The sequence below is a fragment of the Melospiza melodia genome, chromosome 8 (genome assembly GCF_035770615.1).
Source record: "Melospiza melodia melodia isolate bMelMel2 chromosome 8, bMelMel2.pri, whole genome shotgun sequence".
NCBI lineage: Eukaryota > Metazoa > Chordata > Aves > Passeriformes > Passerellidae > Melospiza > Melospiza melodia.
In genome coordinates this window covers 23,184,058-23,207,119 of record NC_086201.1, presented here as the reverse complement: position 1 = coordinate 23,207,119, position 23,062 = coordinate 23,184,058, and the positions used below count along the sequence as shown (strand labels likewise).

At 41.1% G+C, this 23,062-nt stretch overlaps 1 protein-coding gene across 1 annotated transcript in view; it reads left to right on the top strand.

Moving 5' to 3' along the window:
- Positions 1 to 1,137: 1,137 nt before the first annotated feature.
- The window catches only part of ZNF385B (zinc finger protein 385B), a 148,880-nt gene continuing 126,955 nt past the window's right edge, over positions 1,138 to 23,062 (top strand). The window contains exon 1 of the mRNA XM_063162244.1: positions 1,138 to 1,210. The gene's annotated coding sequence lies outside the window, so the exon portion shown is untranslated. The remainder of the gene's footprint in view (positions 1,211 to 23,062) is intronic.

Below are 23,062 nucleotides of genomic sequence, written 5' to 3'. Positions count from 1 at the left end.
AAACTAAAGTTCAGCAAGAAGTTTTTCTCCAGTCTTAAATGTTCTTGTTTTCCTTCCTGCAGAAGAATAACAAATTAAGTACTGTAGGATTCCCTCTGTTTGAACCACATTCTCCAGGAGCAGTGCTCGAACTATAAAAGCTAACTCAAATTATTGAAATGCTGCAAATTTTCTTGTACTGAAGCTTGCATTGATTTTGATGTTCCCACCATTATCATAATTATTTTTCTCTTAACTACTTACAAAGCCTGCTGTTTTCTAGTGTAATGTTTGTACTAAGGACATAGTTTTACACTTTACAGAACAGAGCTGAGGAGTAGTGGCTATTCATTTAAAGCCCTGACAGGCGGGCTGGCAAAACCAGAGGGCTGGGAGGCTGGCTACAGGTTTGTGAGAATTTGGGGAACGAAGAGCAACCCCTGACGACCAGAAGCTGCAGGAGTAAGGAAAGCGGGAGCTGTTCCAGCTGGGTGTTCGGGGATTGTTCCTCTGCTGTCGCCCCCAGGACGCGGCTGTGCTGTCTGTGGCACGCCGAGTGTGCACACTGGAGCGACCGCGGCCGGCGCTGGGCTCGCCCGGGACCCGCAGACCCGCTGGGCTGCCGGAGAACGCCCCCAGCCCGGCTTGCCTCAGCCGGAGGCTCCGGGGCTCCGCTCCCATCCCGGGCCCGGCGGCCGCTCCATTCCTCTCCTCCCCGCTCCCATCCCGGGCCCGGCGGCCGCTCCATTCCTCTCCTCCCCGCTCCCATCCCGGGCCCGGCCGCCGCTCCATTCCTCTCCTCCCCGCTCCCATCCCGGGCCCGGCGGCCGCTCCATTCCTCTCCTCCCCGCTCCCATCCCGGGCCCGGCGGCCGCTCCATTCCTCTCCTCCCCGCTCCCATCCCGGGCCCGGCCGCCGCTCCATTCCTCTTCCCCGCTCCCATCCAGGGCCCGGCCGCCGCCACAGGTGCGGGGCCGCCCCGCCCCCGGCGCGAGCGCGCAGGCTCCGCCCGCGTGCCGACCCCGGCCCCCGCCCCACCTGAGCCCGGACGGACAGACAGACACGGACAGACAGATAAACAGGCAGACCGATACACAGGAGAACGGACGCCTCGGGAGAGCCGCGGCGCTCCGGAGGAGTTGCGGCGCGCTCGCCGCGGTCCGGCAGGAGCGGGGCTGCGGCGCCCGCCGGTGCCGCGCCGCTCCCTCCTTGGCTGCGGGCGGCTGCCGAGGTGAGCGGGGCGGCGCGGGGGGGACCCTGCTCGGTGTCGCGGCGCGGGGCGAGCCGGGGACGCGCGGCCGGAGCCCCGGGGCAGCCCGCCCGCCCAGCGGCCGCCGGCGGGCGAAGTTTGGCGGCCGGAGCCGCAGGTAGCGGGGTGCCGGGTGCCTCCTGCCCGGGCGGGGTGCGCGCTGCCGGGGCTTAGCGGCGGCTCCGCAGCATCGCTTGTTTGCCGAGAGGATAAAGCGCGTCTCTAAATAGGTCAGGGGCTTCGGCAGCGCCTGGGATTTGCGTAACGATTTTTGCTACGTGGGAAAGGTGCGGGGCTCCTGCTCCCGGGCTCCGGGGCTGGACCCAGCGCTGCTTTCCTGGCACACCGAGTGACTTTTTAAAAAGAAGTAGTTGCGTGAGCACTGCTCGGCTTTCTTGTTTTTTTAAATCCCGACGACTTCGGCAAAGTTAAATTTCTTCAGCAAAGGAGGAATTAACCCGCATGAAGGAGTCATCCTTGATGAGCTAATTACGCGTGGTGAGTGTAAGTCCTTTGCATCGCAAGCCCCTGGACGGTGATGGTATGCTTTAAGTATTCATGTCCTGGTGACACTGTTTCAAAATATGCAGAGAAGCGTTAGGTACAAAATTGTATTTTCTGCAGCTACAGGCAAGAAATGCCCTTGTTTCAGAGGAATTGTCAGAATATTTATGCATGTGTGAAGGCTTAGGTTTGTTTTCTCTTGTTTTTGACTCCTGATCAAACTTGGGAACTCTTTTCATGGGTTTCAAAGGTTGTGAGCTTGGTATTAGATCCGTATTGTTAAACTTGACTGGGAAATCTATAAAAGTTAGAGTAGGGTGGCACTGTGAGCCCTCAGAAGTTTCAATAAATCTTCAAATCCCAATTTAACTGCAGCTAACTACTAGTTATGGGAGGAGAAAGATGACAATTTTATTTCCATACTCTCTGCTGCTGCTTTATTGCTGCCTTGGACAAAATATAAAAATGAGATGCCATAGAAATCCTCTTGCTCTCAAGAACCTCTGTGTTTTCTTATTGGAACGAAATGTAACATGAAACCCAGTGTAAAACCCTGAAGTCACTGGGATGCACCTGTGTGATTGCAGCAGGTGTGGGTGAAGCGCTGCTGCTGCAGGTCCAGAACAAGAGGCAATGAGAGGATACCGGTGGGATGCCCAGGCTCCTGGATTTAGCAGCTTCTTCAAGGCTTCTGCCTCTCGTGGCAGCATTGTGCTCTCCAGTGGATGCAGCCACCCTCTGCCTGGTTAGTGCAGTTCTGGAAACAAGGAAAAGGTGTCTGTGTAGCCCAGAGCTGACAATAGACTGCTGTGAGTGGGTTATGCTGCTTCTCCTTTTCCAAAGAAGCAATCTTGCTGCTCCTACTCAATCTTGAACTCCTTTCAGTTCACCAGGTTAGTAGACTGCTTAAGGGGAGGGACAGTGTTTTTCTTCTGCTTTGTTTCTAGGGTATTCCTCTATAGTTGCAAACTTTTTTCTGGTGTTTGGTCATGCCAAGTGGGTTTTTTGTACCTCAGACCTTTTCCAGTGGATGGGAATTGACATGCTTGTGTGAAATCTGAAGGTGGAAGATAAACCAGTAGTGATGACACTGGTCACATTAATAATAACCTCTTGGTTTTGTTTTGTTTTTGTTTTTTTCAATTGTTTGGCTTTCAATTTGTTTTGTTTAGAAAGGAAACTATCCTGTTTACAGGGCATTTTCACTCATTTATCAAGGTCTTACTTTTTATTTTTTTTCCCAGTGAATTATATAGCAGATGCTTGGTTAAACCTAAAAATATTAACAAAAACCAGCAGGTGTTAAGATACTGTGCTGACTTGCCTCTTCCTGTACTAATGGGAGCTGCCCATCCCTCCTGTGCTCCCTCTGCACAGCACACTCTCTCACAAGGGATCAATATGCTCACACCAGCACCTGTTTCTCTTATTCTCTTAACTGACTGTTCTTCACTGTTTGCATTTTTTTTTCATCTTTTGGATTTCCTCAGCTAAGTTTTACTAGAGAGGCTATCTTCCTCCTCGAGTGCAGTTGCTCAGGGATAAGTATGTGTAAAAGCAGCAAAAGGCCTTGTGGAAGATAATCTTTTGGAGGAGTGTAGGCTTGTTAGTTAATTAGCTCTGGAAGTCCTAAGATTTTGAACAGCAATGAGGATTACTGCATAAAACATAACAGATGTTTTACAGCTCTTGCAGTTTTTTCTCTTCAGGTTATCACAAGGGATTGTGGTTTGAGAATATTTGCTCTCTGAGTTTGAGAATTTATGAGATTCGGGGGCATTTCTGCTATTTTCAAAATGAGCATATGGTTCAGTTGTGGTAGTCTCAAATCTCAAAGCATTCCTTAGGCTGTGTTGGGATGTAACAGAGTACAGAACTGGAGTGCAAGGTGCTCTCTAGTGTACTGAAATACCCTGCAAAGCTCAGGTCATCTGTAGTTAATGGGAAGAAAAGATGACTTTGCAGTCTGAATAGCTTGCTTTCTGAAATTCTGCTCTTTGTAATATGCCTTAAGACCTTTGGAATTCCTTGAATAACGGCTTGCAGCAGATACATATTTTGGTTCTGTAACTTTTGCATTGCATTCAGAAAATTGTAGTACTTAATATATGTCACCCATCAAGATACAATTGTGAATATTGTATCTTATGTCATCGTCAATTACCTCTGATGCAGGGAAGGTAGAGGCAGATGTTAAATATCATAATACCCCAGTTAACAAAGGAGGAATTTCCCCAGATCCATAGAATGCACTTGGGTATCCTTGCACATCCTCAGGCTGATGAATGTACAGAGTTGAAGGAATTACAGAACTTCACACTCCTATGTGACTGTAACATCCCTCTGGCTGCATGGGTTACTGGATTGTCACCACACACTCTGCTTGCCTAACTACAGATGCAGCTCAAATGCTGATTGAAGGGCTGTTTCCTGTTGTTATTTTGTTTACATGCAAAAAAGGTACAGGTTCTTTTCAAATGTAAAATTTGTCTTTTTACTGCAGTTTCACGTAGCATGCATGATCTTACAATAGGAAGTTTATGGTTTTCATTATTTAACAAAGGCCAATGTTTTAAAACCAAAACATCTAAAACTTTTTGAAAACTTGTGTCCTAAGGATTTTTAATTTTTTTTATTCACAAAATTGACATGTTTTCTGACTTTATGTAATGCACAAAGCAAGCAGGGTAATTGTGGCAAAAATCATCTCTGCATTGTGCGGTCATTTGACGTCATTGTATATTGTTGGAGAAAGTGCTGCCGAAGAGCAGCTGGTATTCTGGCACAGTCACTTTCAGTGAGGGCACTGAATAGTATTAAGAAAGCATCACCTAATTTATGTTATTGGTAGTATGTTGGTAAAAATAACCAAATACTTGGTAATTTGTTCTGGCATAAGGTATCTTTGGTGCTAGGAAGTGAGGGTCTTACTCTGTTTGCCACAAATAAAACCTTTTTTTCTGATGCCCTGCAATACATCACATTCCATGAAACTAATATTTCCCAGAGTGATTAATTGTGCCCATTAACTTACACATTTTTATTTTTCCTTTCTGATTGCTGTCCTCAGATCATGTGCAATAATTTTTTTCAGTTTCTCAAACGTGAAGCTTAGAGCTTTAACACCATTGTATATTTTACGTGCAACTGTGATTCTTCTTATATATTAGCTAAAGCTGACATTGCTTTCTATAAACATATTAATTGACATGTTAAAAATTCATTAGACAACCTGAGCTTCCAAGGCTTGTAAAAATAGAAGCCTTGTAAACCAATCTAACTATATCAGTGCAGCCCCAGTCTGTTGCTTATCAATATTGGTACCTTAACAATTTGCTGCTGCTGAACTACCAGACAGCTCTTGTAATGACAGGTGATGCCAATGCACAATGGGGCATGTTTCAGCTGTGCTGTTTGCATTATTGATGATTGTTTGATTATGAGCAAGTTAGCCTGTTAGGAAAACACTGTTAAAGCTTCACTCCTCAGAAATTCTTCGATAAAACTTTGTTTATTGCCAGCAACTTTTTTTGGTTAATAAATATTTATAATAAGGAATTGAAGAGGGAGCAGTAGCTAGACATGAGTACAAGCAGCAGCTTTAGACAGTTGAAGTCCTTTTTACCTCACTTTACATACCTACATGTTTTTCAATTACATAGCCATATGTAACAAAATCATAAATGTTTCACAAGTTTTAAAATGTCGTGAGATTGTGTGGAACAGAGAAATGGCATTAAATAGGTTTTAATTTACAAGTAAGTGAAATGCACTTTCTTTGTGGCAGAAAGCAGGTCCTGAATAGTTATGCACCTTCGTTCACAGTTTTCTACACCTGGTAAATTTCTGTGTGATGGGATGATGTGCTGTGGTATTGGTGAGATGCTGTGATTCTGAAATAGACCAGGCAGTTTTTCACTGCTCTCTGCTTCCTGCTGGCAAACTGTTTGGTGCAGGCATGCCAGTGCTGGAAGTATGGGGCACACCTGCAGCTCAGTCAGTCATTTTGCCAGTGAGGTGGGTTAATCTTGTCTCCTAGAGCACACTGATTCACATTGAGATGTCTCACAGGCTCCTCCTGCAAGCAAGGCTCAAAGCCAGTCTGCTCTGTTATAGTATCCATTACTTGCACCTGTGTGGCAGGGAAAGTGATCCCTAAGACTCAGGTAAGCCTTGTGTGTAAAGGAAGACTGGGTAACTATTTACTACAGGCACTGAACAACAGCAACTGAAATGGCAGCATTCAGGTCAAGAGAGCAAAGTAAAATTACCTTGAAGTGAAGCTTGAATCATATTCTGAATTCAAAAAGAAAGTTTTCTTTGTTTTGCTGTTTATTTTTCTGAGCCGTTGTATATTTATAGTTTATGAGGCTGTTGTAACATCATGGCAGTCAACCTGCTGCATTTCTACAGCCAGTGTTGTCTCATACTGCATAGCTCCTAATTGAGCTATTTAGTGGGGACTGAGGTAGTGCTGCTTCCTAACAGAGGATGTGCTCCAATGAATCTTTAACACTTGTCAGTGTTACTGGACTTGTAAGATCTACTGAGTTTATAACATAAGTGGTTATGATGGTTGTTCTTTCTATATGTACTTGTCTAAGTACCAGACAGCTAAACATATGGGAGCAGAGTTTGTTTAACAACACCTGCTATTGTATTTTAATTTGACACTTCTCAGTACGTCCCATTTAGGTATAGTAAACTATCAGGTGTCATTAGTCCTAAAATAGTTTGACACAATTTCGAAGATTAATTAGGTTAAGAATCAGTGACGGGTCAGGCAACATTAGTATGGTCTACTTGAAAATGAAAATGAGGAAAAAAGTTTAATATGATTTTTATGTCAAGTAGTTTACACTTGACAGTGTCTAATTGTGTCTCTCATCATTTTGATTAAAGGGAAGCTTATTTTCCTAAGGAAGGGAAAAATTTGAGCATTATGACTCATTTTCAAGGTGTATTCCTGAGAAGATGAATTTGGGTAAGATAATAAGTAAACACTCTCAAAGTTCTTACTTTGCCCTGTGCAGCAAGACTTTCAAAGATGAGGCAGGAACCTCCTAATGGGATTTCATAATGAAAATGCTAATAAAAGCTAGCAGAGGAGTATGTAATCTCCTTGTTTGCATGACTGCATGTGACCAAAAAAAGTAATTTCTTCCTTTGGCCACCTGCTAACAACTGGATGCTGAATCTTTGACTTGAAATTGCACATGCCTGTGCGTGCCTAGGTGCACTTCATCTTTCTGTTAAAATGAGATAATTTAATATGCTACAATTAAGAAAACCTCTTATGAATCTGCATCAAAAATGATGGAAAAGATTTAGCCTTTGTCTGTTTCTGCAGTCTGTTCTCTGCAATGCAGGTGCAGTCTATGCCAGACAGATGCTTATTTGGTAAATTGTGGGATCTCTGCATAGTCAGTACCATTTTTGATGCTTATCTTGGTCCCTTGTTAATCAGAGAATAAGAATACCAATATTTTAAACCTCAAACAGCGTTATGAGAGTTTAAGACTTGTGAGGTTAAGAATGTGAGAATTGGGAAATGCAATACAACCTTTGAGTCTGTTAGTGGGCATAATCAGGAGTAACTTTTGTTTTTTTCTCGTCACACTTTGTGCACAGCATGGGTAATATGTGCTTCAACAATAGTAAAAGAAATTTTAAAAATCTTTGCTACACATCCATGATAGAAATAAAAGAGCATTCTCCTGACATAAGGGGAAACTTGAGCACAGAGAGGGATCCTCAGCAATGTCAATGTCTGGGCTGAGTCGTGTGGTTAGTGTGCCAGCCTCAGGGTGATGTAGGGTGTGCTCACAGCAGAACTGCTGTCCTGAGCAGCAGCAGGAACATCAGCAATGTTCCTTTGGAGCTGGAGCTCTAATACAGCAACTCTGTAACCTCAAGCCTGAATTCTCCACTCGGGCTCCCAGGAAAGTTGAGTGCTAGTAGTGAATGATTCAAACAACTTGCCAAGCATTTCTAGCAGCTCTGTGGAGCCCAGGCTGCAGATAGATTCTGCACTGCAGCATGTAAGTGCCTCAACAATGAAAGAATCTTTTTTACTTTTAGTCAACTGCTTTTTTTACAATTTCTGCAGCAAATTACATTGGGTTTTTTTAATGAGGTAGCTGTTCTCATTACTTTGATTGTCTTGACTAATCTTCAGTCTGTGAGGGGAGGAAAAATATGATCTTGTAACTTGAAGAGCCTATTAGTTAGGTTTCTTTTTAAAAGAAGCTATTCTGCCTTAAGGAATCACGGTAAATCTTGAAGTTTTTTATCAGTGAGTACTTTTCAAATTTTTAAAACTAGAGCCTGGCTCCTGGAGCTTCTGAAATGATTGAGGAAATTAATTTTGTGCTATGTGGAGTCGCATTAGGCTTGGTGTGCTTTGTGTTTCACTGGTACTTGCTCAGGTATTGTCAGACTCCACTCCAGAGAACTTTGCTTTCTTTTAGATATATGACATCAGAAACAGCAGAACCTTATTGTCAAGTTTGACACCTCAAATAGACTAATGGCACTCCTAGTCCCATGAGTAATGTGAAAGCACTAAGCACATATGGGTAGGGATACTTAGTGCTATAGTCTTATTCTATATAGTATTAAATGCTGACAATTAATATATGTTGTCTGTAAGTATATAAAATAAACAGGGAAGTGATTCTTCTAAAAACTGCTGAAGCTTTAGAGAAGAAATTCTATGGGGACTGGCTGAAAGAGAGCTGGGGTCAATAAGCTCAGAGAAGAGGAGGCTCAGGGGTGACCTTGTCACTCTTCTCAGCTCCCCGTTGGGAGATTGTAGCCAGGTGGGAGTCAGCCTCTTCTCCCAGGTAACAGGAGAGACAGGATGGGGGGAAATGGCCTCAAGCTGCACCTGGAGAGGTTCAGGTTGGACATCAGGGAGAATTTCTTCACTGAAAGGGTAGTTAAGCACTGGAATGGGCTGCTCAGGGAGGTGGCAGTCACCATCCTTGGAAGTGTTCAAGAAAGAGCTGGCCATGGTGTTCAGTGCTATGGTTTAATGGACACAGGGATGTTTGGTCAAAGGTTGGACTCAATGACCCTGAAGGTCTTTTCCAACCTTAATGATTCTCTGTTTCTATGACTTTTACTGAACAAGGTTTGAATAAGGCCAAGTCTACTGTACCTGGGGACCCCTTCTCTACTGCAGGCAGGTGACAGATGCTCTTGAGCAAGTGATATTCCTGGAAGGCTAGGCAAGAGCCCCCTACACTGGTATTTTCTTCCTCTTTCAAACAGGTTTGAGAAAACGTTTCAAACAACCTCTGCTGTCTTTCCTTGGCTCGTGCATTAGTCTCACGATCTCATGAATGTTACAAAAACAGCTTAAGAAATGAGAGAATGGAAATTTACAAATTTCAGCATCAGAGAAATTTGCATTGATGATCAGTAACAACAGATTTTGACAGAAGTAATGTCAACATCTGATTATGTTGTCAATTTCATAATTTGGTTATATTGTCAGCTATGCTAACTTGGTAGATTTGTTGAGTCTCAATTGTCCTCATCATAATTGCAATCTATTATGTAACTCAAGTAGGTTGGGGCAGTGGGAGGCTGACAAAACAGGTGGGGTGTAATTCTTGTTTTTACCAATTTCAGTGAATTTGCATTAGCCAATATATCTGCATATAACTTGGTGGTGGGGTGTTCTTGCAGTGTAAAAGATCTGGAAAAACCACGCTATTGAAGGAACCCCATGCCCTTCTCTTATGTGTTATTCAGTTCTCAGAAGCTTTTCACCTTTTTTTTCTTCACTGTAAATTAGAATATTGATTAAGTTTCTGAATCACAGTTTTTCAAGAAATGATCTGACTATTTTTAAAGTTGAACACCTAGATCTTGAGCAAGGATAGAACTTCCTTGTTGTTCAGAGGGGAAGATTTACACTGACCTGGCTTGGCGAGTGTTTACCGATGGAGGAAGCGCGCTGGCGTTAAACCCCAGCCCCGGGAGGCAGACGGGCTGCAGGGAGCCCGTGGCTGGCAGGGGCTGTGGGGTTTGCCATCTCTGGGTGCAGCCCCACGGCTGCTTCCTGCCTCACACGGTTATCGCAGGGCTGTTTGCCGTGTGCTGCTGATAACCATGGGAATTGTCACGGGCGGTTAGGAGCCAACATCATGCTTCATGCTGAGCATGGGGCTTGGCAGGTTTGCTTTTGTGTGGTTCTGCCACGTAAATGCCTTTGTAATATCAATGGGATGGAGTGGCTTACGTTTTTACAGAGCTGGAGATCACGTTTTGTGTGACACTGAATCAAAGCTTTGGATGTTTCTGATTATGTATCTTTTTACTATACGTATATGTTCTTGAATCTGTTCCTGTCATTTATTGTTGCTACTGTTGTATGGCTTCTTCCATCTTGTGAGAACCCTCAAATTCCTTTCATGTCAATGACTTGTTGAAAACAGCTGATTTATTTTTAAATTTCTTATAAGCTTGAATTAGTGGCTCTGGGCCACAGAAATACCTTATGTTGTTTAAAAGGATAATTTCAGGTTGAATTTCCAAATGGGCTAGTTTGTAAAACCCAGCTCTGTTGCTTTTTAATTGTCAGAATCTCTCTCAAATGCTTGTTACTAGGATTTGTATTTCATGTTTTTTGGCAAAGCCATAGGCAGAACTTAATTCACTTTTCAAAAGTGCTGCCAAATGCTTTTCAGAATTAGTAGTGAATATTAAAAACTTACTTGAGATTGCTTTGGATCTTTCGGGTGGCAGAAGTGTGAGCGGTGGCTTTTGTGGGCTCACTGCAAGCAGCCCTGCTGGTTCCTGTTGCTTCTGAGCTTCCTCTGTACCTGCCTCTTTCCTGTTCCCTCAGGCAGCTGCAATGCCTTAGTCTTTGGTCCTTCTTTCAGCAGCTCTATTTCTTGGCTCTTCTAATTTCTTGATCCCTGTGTTGGCTTGCTGAGCTTAGTATGTGTCCTGTGTGTTTGACCCATGCCTCCCTTCCTGACTGCAACCTAGTGCAGCAGATTTCAAGAGTGGCCAGCAACTCAGAGTTTCTTAGAATATCCCAGTAAAATAAAAATCACCCTATGGATGGCACTCCATTTTAAATGAAAATTATTTTGGGCCCCTTTGCTAGTCAGTGAAGCCTGAAATAAAATTCACACACCCTCTTTTTCTTTTTTATTTAATAGAAAAAAAGAAGAATGCTCTTTAAAAATAAAGCTCACTTGTCAAACTTGGGTATAATTTAGAGTGAAAAAACATTTGTTCTTCCTTTTTAAGGTATTTAGAGGGAAACCACAGTTGGGAAAATGAAGGGTAAGATTACTGTATAAGCACTTGGCTATTCCTTGCAGTTACACATTGAGACTGATGAATATGTATATTTTTAAAGAAATGTATATTGGCAATGATTACTCTGAGATACATTCTCTTGCATTTGATGAATTGCTTTAGTAGCTACAATTATTAGATCTCTGAAAAGGTGATGAAGAAGGAATAGGAGTTGAACATAGGTCTGCATATATCTGTTCAATTAAAAATCTTTTAAAGAAAAAGCCCTTGGAATTACAGGATCATTCTTGAGCTCTGCTTTCATATGGGCTTGGTGTAAAAAGTTTCTCACCTACAAATGGAGGCTCCAGGTGTCAGAGTAATATTATGCATACTTAAAAGCCCTCTTGGGTTGTGAGGTATATATTTCACTTGACATCTCTGCATCAGATTTACCTCTGTCCCTCCAAGTAAGAGCTTTTCTGACATGATTGCATTGACTGAGAAATCTGGTATCAGGAAACAGATTTTTAATTTTTTTTTCTCAAATGAGTATTGCCTTATTAGTAAAGGAATTCTGTAAATAGCCTGGAGTGTTTGCACTGAAGTTTAAGGGCTAGATTTAGATACATTTGTAACTAGTGTAGGTAGAGATTTCCAGGGTTGTGAATTTCTGTCTTCAGAAGCATATCAGAAGTTGATACTAATTAGAAAAGGAGTTAAGTAAGTTTAAAGACTGTATACAAGACTGCACTGCAGTACAAGGCAGAATGATCTGTTATTAAAAAGGAAAAAAAAGGTGAGTCAGGGTTTCATGGGGCTGTCCTGCTAGGAAATGAAATATTGATGTTTTTTCAGGTAGTAGTGCTCAGTTCTTAGAAAATAACTATCTGCTGGAAACATCTTTTAATATTTTACAATATATTATACCAAGTATGGCCAATTTTGGAGTTGTCTGATATGCAACAATGCAGAATTTTATGCTTAGCTGACTCTTTAATTAGCTCTCATTCTGTCTCATGATTTATAGCTTCATGACTCCAATGTAAAAAGGATATATGACTTAATGAAGCAGCAAGCTGCAGTGGGTTCCCACCTCTAGCTGCTTAATGGTTTCCTGGAGGAAGGGGAATGGTTGTGCTGCAGAGGAGGAAGCTGTGAGCATCTCCCCATTTGTAAGGCAGGGATGTAACAGTCCGCGTTGCTGTGACTTCAGCTGTTTGCCTCCCTGTCACATACACAATTCATTAGCGTGAGGAGGGAATGTGGCTCTTGCATAAAGCATAAAAATAGCAGGTAAAGCAAGAAATGCAGATGTAATCTTTCTTGCTCAAACTGAGTTTAGTGCAGCTGTTTGAAACATCTAGAATCTAACTTTTTCCTGATCCTAGAGAAACAGTGTTTCAGTGTGATATAATTTCAGTAATGGACTGTAAAACCCTTAGTGGCCAACTTTGCTTTTCTTAGCAAAGGAAATCTGGGGAGGTGTTTTCCAATGGCTACTTTGACCATACAAATAAGTTTTTAGAAGAAAGAGGTGATTTTTGCAGTATTACTCTTACATTGTAGGTTTCTCTAGTTGTGCTTCTGTTAGTTTCACGTATTTGTCTTTACAGCAACTTTGATATAGCGGCTCTGATTTTCTTAATTCCAGTACTGTATATTCAAATCAGTTAATTCTGGATTCTTATTAGTTCAAGTGGTCTAAGCTTGGCTTCTCCAATGGAAGGGAGGAAAGAATCAGGATATCAGAGAAATGATCTGGCTTCAGCCTTCTTTGGATCTCCAGGAACAATTTGGTTTCTATTGGGGCAGCAGCTTTCAGTAATTACTATGGGGAACCCTCTGAAATACAGGAGCAGAATGAAGCCTTTTTTTTTTGTTTTATGGTGTTAAAGAATTACCACCTTCTGCCAAGAGTACAGTAACATTACAGGTATGTTTCTGGCACCTGTGTCTGATGCAAACAGATATTTATTTCTGAATCTCCTGTGATCTGTATCCATTTCCTAAGAATTTCAGGAAGTGACCATTCCTTATTTAGCTTGTGGTCCTATCTCTATGGGCCCACAAAGGCTGGAACCTTTCCTGGCTTGCATCTGAAGGCTGGGGTTTGCCCTTAGAGTTTTCTAAGTACCTCTAAGTACCTCTCCCGTTCCTCATTCCCTTCCTCTTTCTCTCTTTCTTTTCTTATTTTTTTCCCCTCTTGTGAAGTTTGGACTTGCTGCTCTTAATCTGCTGGAACTGTGTGGTACCTTTTCAGTTTATACATGAATTACTGAGTTTGTAAAAGAAGACAATTACCTCCTCTCATGATGGGAGATATGGCTTCTGACATAAATCCTGGGGTTCTCACAGAGAAATGTTTTGCCAGGTGTTTATTGATTAAATAAGGATTAGTAGAATTTACAAGTAGTTCCTTCAAATATCTGGTTACTTTCTCACATTCATAAAATTTCTTTCAGTGTTTCTGGACTTCACAGTCTCTTCTGGAACCAGCACTCTTTGGGACAGCTGGTCCAGGAATTTTTAGGTATCTAGGGAAAAAAATAACAATTCTCCCAGACTCTTTCCAATCTCCTCTAAGCACTTGTAGTGGCTGTAATTGTACATATGGGCTGTGGAAGTCATTGTTGCATGTGGCTTTTGGACTCTCATACAGTCCATTTAAATGCCAGTGAAAGAGAAAGTGTGCTTTGCTGTTTTACAATTGCAGTTTGTGCTTACTTCATGTTTGCACTTAAACACAAGTACAATATTCAAGGAAATATGCAACTTTATGAGTTTCTGGTAGAGGTTGAGAAATTGGTGAAAAACAAAGATTACTGCTCTTGGAAAGCTAGATCTGTATTTGGTAGTTTGTTAGGTTATAATTTCAGAAGTGAATTATAGAAGTTTTCCCATCACTTTTGAAATTGTTGCGTCTTCTGGGAAATCTCAAACAAACTGTGGTTTCTGCTGGACCTTTCAAGGAGGCTGTTTTGTAACGTGTAGTGGGGATCTTGCTCAAAGTACAAGGAACATCACAGGGCTATTTTCAGAGCAGAGTAAGGAGTATACATGGCATTCACTGAATAAACCTGGAGTCTTTTTAAACGTTTTTGTCAGCGTGTGACTCTGTTTTAAACCAGGATTTTGGTGGTGGTTCCTGATTCTCTGTGTGTGTTTGTGAGCTCACTCATCACTGCAAGGTAGGCTGAGGTCACCTACTGAGAGCAGCACTGCCTGTGAATGAGGGCACCATGACAAAGTGAACTTTTGCCTTGTTAATGACCTAAACTAGAAAGTTTTACTTAATATGAAATACAAGCACCTGTGTTGAGGTATTTTAAGTAAACACATTTATATTTGTGTAAGTTAATAGCTACAAATGCTATTAAGATAATCCAGCTCCTTAATTTTTCTCTGTCAATGTTTTATCCAATTCTGAGTTTTCCTGGTGTAACTTTGAATATGATCAGTTCTATTTTACACAGTGGTATGTTTTCTATGGAGTTAGCATTTTTCTCAGTGAGAAATATGTATGTTGGTAAATATGTGATTATAATACCTTTATGTACAAAGCTGTTTGCATACTTGCTGTCACCATGAGGTTATTACTGAACTATTCAACTGTTTTTATTCCCAACTCTGGCGTTTTGAGAGGTACAAATACATTTGACTGGGCTCCAGTCATGCATCTACAGTTGCATGTGTGGATCCCTCCTTTTCTAGGGACATGGTCACGGATACACCTGTGCAGAAGCATTTGTGAGTTCAGAGCCTAAGCATATTACTGCTAAATGTAATTAGATGCTAGACTTGCCCTGGAGCACAGCTGCTTCCAAGTGTCACTCAAGATTAACTGAAGAACAGGAATGATTAAGGACACTTTACCTAGTGAATATTTGGAAAACCATTCTGAGGAGGCAGACTTTTAAAATTGATACCCAGGGACTGTGAGCCATTACTGAACATGTAACTCGTTACTGAAAAATTAGTTTCAAAATGTTTCTCTTTTAAAAAATAATTACTTTTTCTGTGAAATAATGTGATCAAAATGCAGTGTCTATATATTGGAATAGTGATTATTTTGCTGCTGATCTTGTGAGCGGTAGTGTTTGCTAATGAATCTATCTTCTTTTTTTGTATAAGAAATTTGAAATGAGAATCTAAAAGGCAGGGTCAGTATGATCAAATCAAGTGTTTCTCAGCTTGAATGAAATATTGTATTAAAATGGCAAATAATGGATGCCATACTGGCCCTGTTTAGGCTTGCTGTGTTTTAGGAACCTTGGGATTAGTGTTTATCTGTCCCATAAAGGACACAAATCATTTAGATTAGAAGTAATCTGATTGTATTGAAGTACAAATTATAGCACAAAGGCCATTCAAGTGGGTTAAGTGACCAGGGTTGGTAAACACCATATGACTGCTGATTGGTCGATGAAAGAGTATTAACTGAAAGATAATGATGGATTTTAATCCAAATCTCTAAAGCGCAACAGCTGTAGTTCCCAAATGAGTTCACTCACTGACAGAGTTTTAGGACACTGATTTATTTGTTCCTATTTCTCTTCCACAACAATTACTTTGAAAAATTACTTGTTTTTCCTGTATAGAATATAGCTATTTCACACAGCTTTCTTAGATTAGATTTGTCTTCTACTTTCTGTAAGTTCATTATGATTTTTTGCATTTTGTGTTGGAGAAATTGCAGGGTTTTTATTTCAGTGTTCTGTAATATGCTGGGGTAAATTGTTAGGGTGACTTGGTTTATGATGTCCTTTTTTTAATGTCTTTTATGAACATAGTATGAAATCTAGTTAATGTTATTAAAAAAAAGGCAAACTGGTATTCCATATGAACTTATTTCCAGAATGCTTACTGATGTTAATGCCTAATGCTTATCAATGATAATAAATCTTGTGAATTTGTGGAGTTTTATTTATTTCAGAGTGTCTGTATGTAATTTAAAAATTGAAAGTGTATAAAAACGACATTATGATATCCTAAAAATGAGAAATGGCAGCTGTTTAGGACCACAATGTAACATTGTTTAGGATGAGAAATGAAAAATATAGGTAGACTCTATTTATTAAGGACTTCAGTGTTGGGGCAATACTGCCTTTTTTGGGTTGTTGTTGCAATAAGAACTTTGGTGTGGGAAAGTTTCATATTCTCTCAAGTTTTCCCCTCAAATTGTGCTTGCCCTGAAATGTTCATTAAAGGAATCAGATGAATGTCTTCAAAAAGAAAGTAATTTAACTTTGTGGTTTTCCTGGTCCATCTGTCTATTTGCTTTTACAAGGTCAACAAGGAGACCAGATGAAGTGGTACTTAATATTGTTTACAGTCTAAATAGACAGAAACATGAAAAATTGTTAAAGTTCTTCAGAAATATACTGTTTCATCTTGTCTGTCATTGTATTTTAAAAATGTGTGTGATAAAAACATTCCTCTATTGTTATTCAGGATTTATTTAGATAATCTAGATATGCCAGGAGCAAGCATTAGGTCAGCCTGTGTACTGTCCCTACAGGTTGTTTAGAGAGAGAAAATGGAGTCATTAGTACCCAAGTCATGTTTTGTCCTTTTCATGCCTAATGCTATAAATGGTGTGAGTAGGTATGGAACTCTTCCTTTGGATTCACACTATAATTCCAAATGCAGTCAGGAAAGCTGCCTGGTAAAGAAGCTAAGTCCTTAATATCCATTCCTTTGTAAGGATATGTTGGGATGTCTCTGAACTCTAGTTGCATTCCTAGAGGAAAGCTACTGCTAGGGCAGATGAGTCTGTTTCTGCTGACAGCTGAGCTGGGCTTTCTTCATTCATTTGTTAGCTAAGAACTGACAAATACTTAAAACTAATAATGTGGCATTTAACTGACAATTTGGCCTAATGATTGAATTAGCCATTTTGCATAAGCTGAATTAATTACAATAGCTGTGGACTCTCACTTAATTGCCATACCTAATGAAGCATAATTAAATAAAAATTTGATTTGTATATTGTTTAGAAGCATTTTGTAAAATGAACTAGTGATTCCTAACCTTCCTGCTTTTCAGGATAAGGGAGCATTAATGCTGCAGTTGCAAAACTGATGAGTGTCCCTCTGGAGTTCAGGAAACTGATTTAATTAATGCTTGTGATGATTTCACACTGACATGGTAGCAGAGAAGAGTTCTGGCCAGGGAAAAGGAGATCCTGTTTTGCTATGGAGAGACTTCCTTAGTCTTGGAAAATAAAGAAATTCTATTATCATGGAATGTTTTGGATTGGAAGGGACCTTAAAGGTCATCTAGTTCCAACTCCCTGCTGTGGATAAAGGGACACCTTCCCCCAGATGAAAATGCTCAGAGCCCCATCCAACCTGGCCTTGAACACTTCCAGGGACAGGGCATCCACAGATCCTCTGGGCAACCTGTGCCTGGGCCTCACCACCCTCATAGTGAAGTAGTTTAGATTAGTTATAACCTAAACTACCCTCTTTCAGTTTAAAGTCATTTGAACAATCAGCCAGGGTTGACCCCAAATCAGTGCCTGGGCTGTATAACCAAATACATGCCTGATTGTTCAGGGTTTGTCGTGGAGGAAGTAAATAAGAATTAGAATTTTGGTTTGGGGTTTTCTTGGGTTTTGTTTTTTAAGTCTTATATTTCTTATGGTGATAAAGCATAACAGCAGTCCAGACCCTGATCAAGTGCACGGCTGAGAGAAGATAAATGCTGCTGCCTAAACATTAGCAGCTCTGAACATTCAAAAATCATCTCAGATCTAGAAGAAAATTGAAATTGGTTTCTCTTTAATTCCCTTCTAGTTTTTGAGCCTGTAGGGTTCATGTTTTCAGTCAGCTCTGCCAGGATTAGAAGGATATTTAAAAAGCTAGAGTTCCTGGGGAATTTTATGACTGCATGACCCAGGCTTAAGAAAAATGCCTAATACTGCAAGATATAATTCTGAGAGCTAGCTGTCCTGAATTTGTGAGTGGAGTGTCATAAGCAGAGGTGGCATCAGATTGATAACTGATTTTACTAAGTGACCCTCTCCAAATGTTTCATGTTCCAAAACCTCATGCTTGTGATGTTGACACAGGATGCATATTCAACCTGCTGGGTCTTTTAAGGCAGTAAGTGTGTTTAAAGCTGTCTTTAACACAAACTGTGTGCTGTTATCAGCTATTCAGAAAAGGACAACTTGAGCATAGATCAGCTCGGTAAACCAGTGTGAGAGAGAAAGATCTTCATTAATTGGAGGATTTAATAACAGAATTTTTTATCGTAAGGATGTTTCATGTTACAAAGTCAAATGTCTGCACATTGAAAAAAAAAAAATGGGTTTTAAAAAATTTCCTTATTCAAAAATGTTGAGGAAATTTAAAACTACCAAATGTCTCCAGGGAATGTGACAGCTTGGACAAGGGAGAGAGCTATGCCTGAAATGAGGCATAAAAGTCAGCTTTACTGCAATCTTAAAGTTGCAGAGGGCTTTGAAAAGTGAATGACTGGAGAGAAATTTCTCCTGAGAATAAAATGGGCTTCTGAAAGATAACTTGAGCTGAAAATGCTTAAGTAAAAGCTTCTTGTTGTGCACCTCAGCATTTTCTAGTGTAAAAAATATATATTCTGCTCATGCTTTCGTCTTCCTGGGGTTTATATTTATTCAGAGGAGATTAATGGCCAGTTTTATGTGTGACTGCCATCATCAGAAGTTTATCCCTTTGTAAAATGACTTTTTAAACTTTTTAGGGGAGGAGTATGCATGAATTTCTGTGAAGACTTCAAATAGATAGCTGTAAAATGACAGGTGGAATGATGTTTATATCCCTGAGCAGGTGCCAGCCCTGTGTTCTATGCAGGATGGCAGCACAAGACTGACTGTGACTTGTATAATTTGATGATAGGTCTTTTTGTCTTAAATAACTGGTATTGAGTTTTAAATGCATTCATGACTACCTGGCCATTTGATAAAGTCGTGTTCTGCAGAGAGCTGCACTAGGATGTGTGGATTAGTGAACTCTGCGGTAGAGGAAGCAGTCTGGGGTGATTTAAAAGAGCTGACAGTTCTACAAACACTCATTTGAAGGAGGGTAAGCCAACATGCTTAAGGAGCTTAGAAAAAACACCTTGTTGCACCTCATTGCCTCTAGCTGAATGTCCTGTAGTTTCCAGATTTTTTTTTTTGTCTTATATAGTTCCTGCTTTTTCTCAGGAGCTGAGCTGTCATTTGCAGTTGGCTGATGTATTCTGTTCCTCTGCCCTTCATGGTCTGAATGCTGGGGGAGGTGATGCACTTGTGCTGGGCTGGAGGAAGCTTCCTGGGGCATTTGTCTGGGCCTCTGGAGGATCTCTGCAGGTGCAACCGTGAGGGCTGTGGTGCTGGGGACAGTGTAGGGCCCCTGCAGACACCTTTGCAGCCCCTCTCCCCCGTTACTGTGCAGCACAGGCCTTCATGATCTCTCTCATTTGTGTCCTGTTCTTCTCATGTTAGTGATTTAAAGGCACTTTGTCCATATTTTGAAATTTTACTTCTTAAAGGTTCAGCTTAAACAATGTTGTTTTTTTTTTTTTTCATCCAAGCAGACAGTGATGGAACCTTTATATTTGTGCAAGGGTTGATTCACTGCCTGAGAAAGCTTTTCATGTACCTGGTGATTTACAAAGATTGGAAAAATGCTTCTGTGGATGTATTTTTCTACTTTCTCTGCTTGCTTTAGATATTTATCAATGTACACAAAGAAATTAAATTAGATAACTTAAAAAGAATGCATAGAATTATTTTATCTATCTTGAGTTCCTAATAATTGCTATGGGGGAAATGGCTGTATTTTCTATTAACCATCTATAAATGGATATGACACATGAAGTGAGTTTATGCTGGTTGTGAAGCAGGCAGAAGATATCATACTAGTTCTGCTTTTTAATAGTCTTTTCTTCTGTGTTTATATAATATGTCAGTGCATGGGCAGGAGGAGAAGACTACAGAGAGGGTAGGAAAAAAACTGGAACTGGGCGAGAACTGATGGAGGACCAGCAATCAAAATGATAACAGCATCATTTTGTAAATGATCACAAGAAAAGGAGGCAGAAAAAACATCCTGATGGCAAGAAAGAAAATTCCTAAAATTTTTTTCAGGCCAAGGAGAACTGTTAGTTCTGCAGAATTGCTTCTTGGTCTCAGGTTCCCTCTGAACTTGAGGGCCATATGTGCCTTTTGCCACTGATCGCAGCGAGAATCCTCAGCTGCTCCCAGGTCGGTAGGTGGAACCAGCAGAACTTTGTAACTTGTTCTTAATGTACTGTGTATCCTCTACAGTGCAACTTCCTCTTATTTTATTGGGCAGTTAGAAAGCTATAACCTCCTGATTTGTCTGATCTAAAATAAACTTCAACTAATCTAGTACGTCTCAACAAATCTCCTGAACTTGACGGCAGATGGCACATGCTTTTTATTTAGCCCTGCATATACTATCTTGGTGGGTGGTAACTGCCTTAGGACAAAATCAGCATCCCACCAGTCACCATCTGGGACGGCAGATGATATGTGGGACTGTCATGAATAAGCATTCTGATGTTTGTAAATGTCTGAAGGAAGACACTGCTTGTTAACGTGGCAGTTGGTATGCAGTCACCTCCGTGAGAAGCACACTTTGTGCAGTCATCAGCAAAAGATGAATTGTGTGCCTTGGGTTCATCTCTGGAATATGGGTGGGTGTAAGTTGAATCTTCCATAATTTGTTCATTTTGATGGCAAACTTGAATGGCTCTTATCTTGACAGACCTTTCTTTGTCACTGCTTTTGTGCGAAAAATTGTATACTCTTTGGTACTGTGTCAGCAGTATTATTTAGATGCCTACATCATAACCAATGCTGATAGTGAGCACAAATGCATGGTATGAAATGTGCCCTTGCTTCCACAGTGTACTCTGAGTTGGTGGGGAAACGGAGGGGACAGTTTAGAAAAAAAGGTGTGAAATTGCTTGCAAAAAACACTCCATAGGTTTGTCCCAGATGCAGGAATGGAAATGCACATCTTCTGGCCCTCCTCTACTATGGGAAACGAGAGATGGGGACGACTCGGCTGGATCAGAAGCCAATTTTATTGAGAATATGGAGAGTTTATACAGGATTATGTTTTTGATAACAATTTCTCATTGGTTACACATTCTTCATGACATCAGTTACCTGGTAATCATTACAAAATTTCACAACCTATTTTTTGGTCACTTCTACACCAAGGAGCAGTTATCTGTGTCATGATGGCTTCTGCTTGATTAGGCCAGAGATATCAGACTCCTTTATCAGTTCCACTGTACCTCTGTCTCACTCTCCACACTCTACTCCCATTTTACCTTGTCCTCTGGGCAAGATGCACACACAGACATCTGAACTATGAGGAGATCCACAGGCCGCTTGCCTCATCTTCTCTGTTCCTGGCTCTATGCACTAAGCTCCATCCTGAAGAGAAGTGCTTTGAGAAATGTTATTTAGAGCTGGTATTTTGGAGGGGCTGCTTGTAATTTATGTAGAATATTTTAGACAGTAAAGCTTCAGTCTTCTAATCCATCTCCTGTGGACTTTCTCCAGCAGGTCCATGCCCTTCTTTATTTGGAGTTTGCAGAGCTCTTTGAAACACTTTAAGGAAGTGACCTCTACTTTAGCAATTCAAATAGCTGACTTGACTTATTTTTTTCAGTGCCTCCTGAATACTTGGTGTAGAATATATACAGGAGTGCAGGGCTTAAAAATTTATGCAGCTACACAGTTTGTGGTGATTGGGAGTGGGGCTGTGGGAGCCTCATCCCCAATGGGTGCAGCTGTGCAGGACAGGTGAGCAGCATTGGAGGCAACGAGCCAGGGAGTGCCCAGGGGCACTGACCAACCACCACAGGGAGCAGAGGGCACACAGGTGCAGGGCATGAGCCATGAGGGGCACACAGGTGCAGGGCATGAGCCATGAGGGGCACACAGGTGCAGGGCATGAGCCATGAGGGGCACACAGGTGCAGGGCATGAGCCATGAGGGTATAAAAGGTTGGTCAAAAGAGCAAGAAAGAGCAGATGCTTGAAGCCTTCTGAAGTGACATGATGGTCCTCTGTATGGGCAGATATCTGGAGCCTTCTGATGTGGTATGGTGTTACTCTGTTTGGGGGGAATGCTTAAAGGCTTCTGAAATTGTATGGTGGTACTCTGTGTATTGTGGCCCTCTCAACTGTGACATGTGCTGGGACAAGTTTATGCAATTCAGTGGTTCTGGAATCGCCATTGGACCTTTGGTGTAAAGGTTTTGTGGTAGAGCAATATATTGCCTGAGTGTCTTCATGTATTTTTGACTATTAAATATGATATGCAAGTGGTATACTGACTTTATACAAATTGAATAACAAAAAGGAAGAAACCCAAACAATCTGCCACATGAACTCTTAATTTAGGTACTACCTTCAGATTAAAATGTAAGAATTCGGGTCCAAAAGTTTATAAAACCAGATGAGATTAAAGCAATTATATGGTTTCACTGGCTGGAAATGAGGAGTGTCTGCTAAATTTGTATGAGCAAATGCAGTCCTTCTCATGGCTCTTACTTGAGGGGATAGCAGAGTGGATTATTTACAGCATGGAAGCGCATGCATGTCCTGTTTCTGGATCAGCAAAACTAGTAAAAGGCTGGCTCTTCTTTTTTATGAATGGAGACATGTTTTTTAGAGTGGAATAAGGTATTCAGGATGGAATTTGCAAGCAACAGTCACTTAAAGCCTGAGGTGACTGGCAGCTCTAGTTTAAGAGAGATCTGTGCATAAGAAGGAGGAATAAGGGAGTGGCTGTATCTTCAGCTTCACCAGACATCTCTCCAAGTTCAGTGTTAGCACAAAACACAGTCAGTTTTTGTTCCTTTAAACAGGGAAAAGAGAAGCAAAAGGTTAGGTTCAGGTCAGTGCTAACTTTAACCTGGCCTGCCTGCAGGTGGCTTCAGACTAGGTGATCCACTATTTTTATTGTCTGTCACTACGAGCTGGGTAATATTCTTATAACTTGATCATAAAGCTTAAGTAATTAATAAGATAAAGAAGATGTGATGTCCCTCTATACAA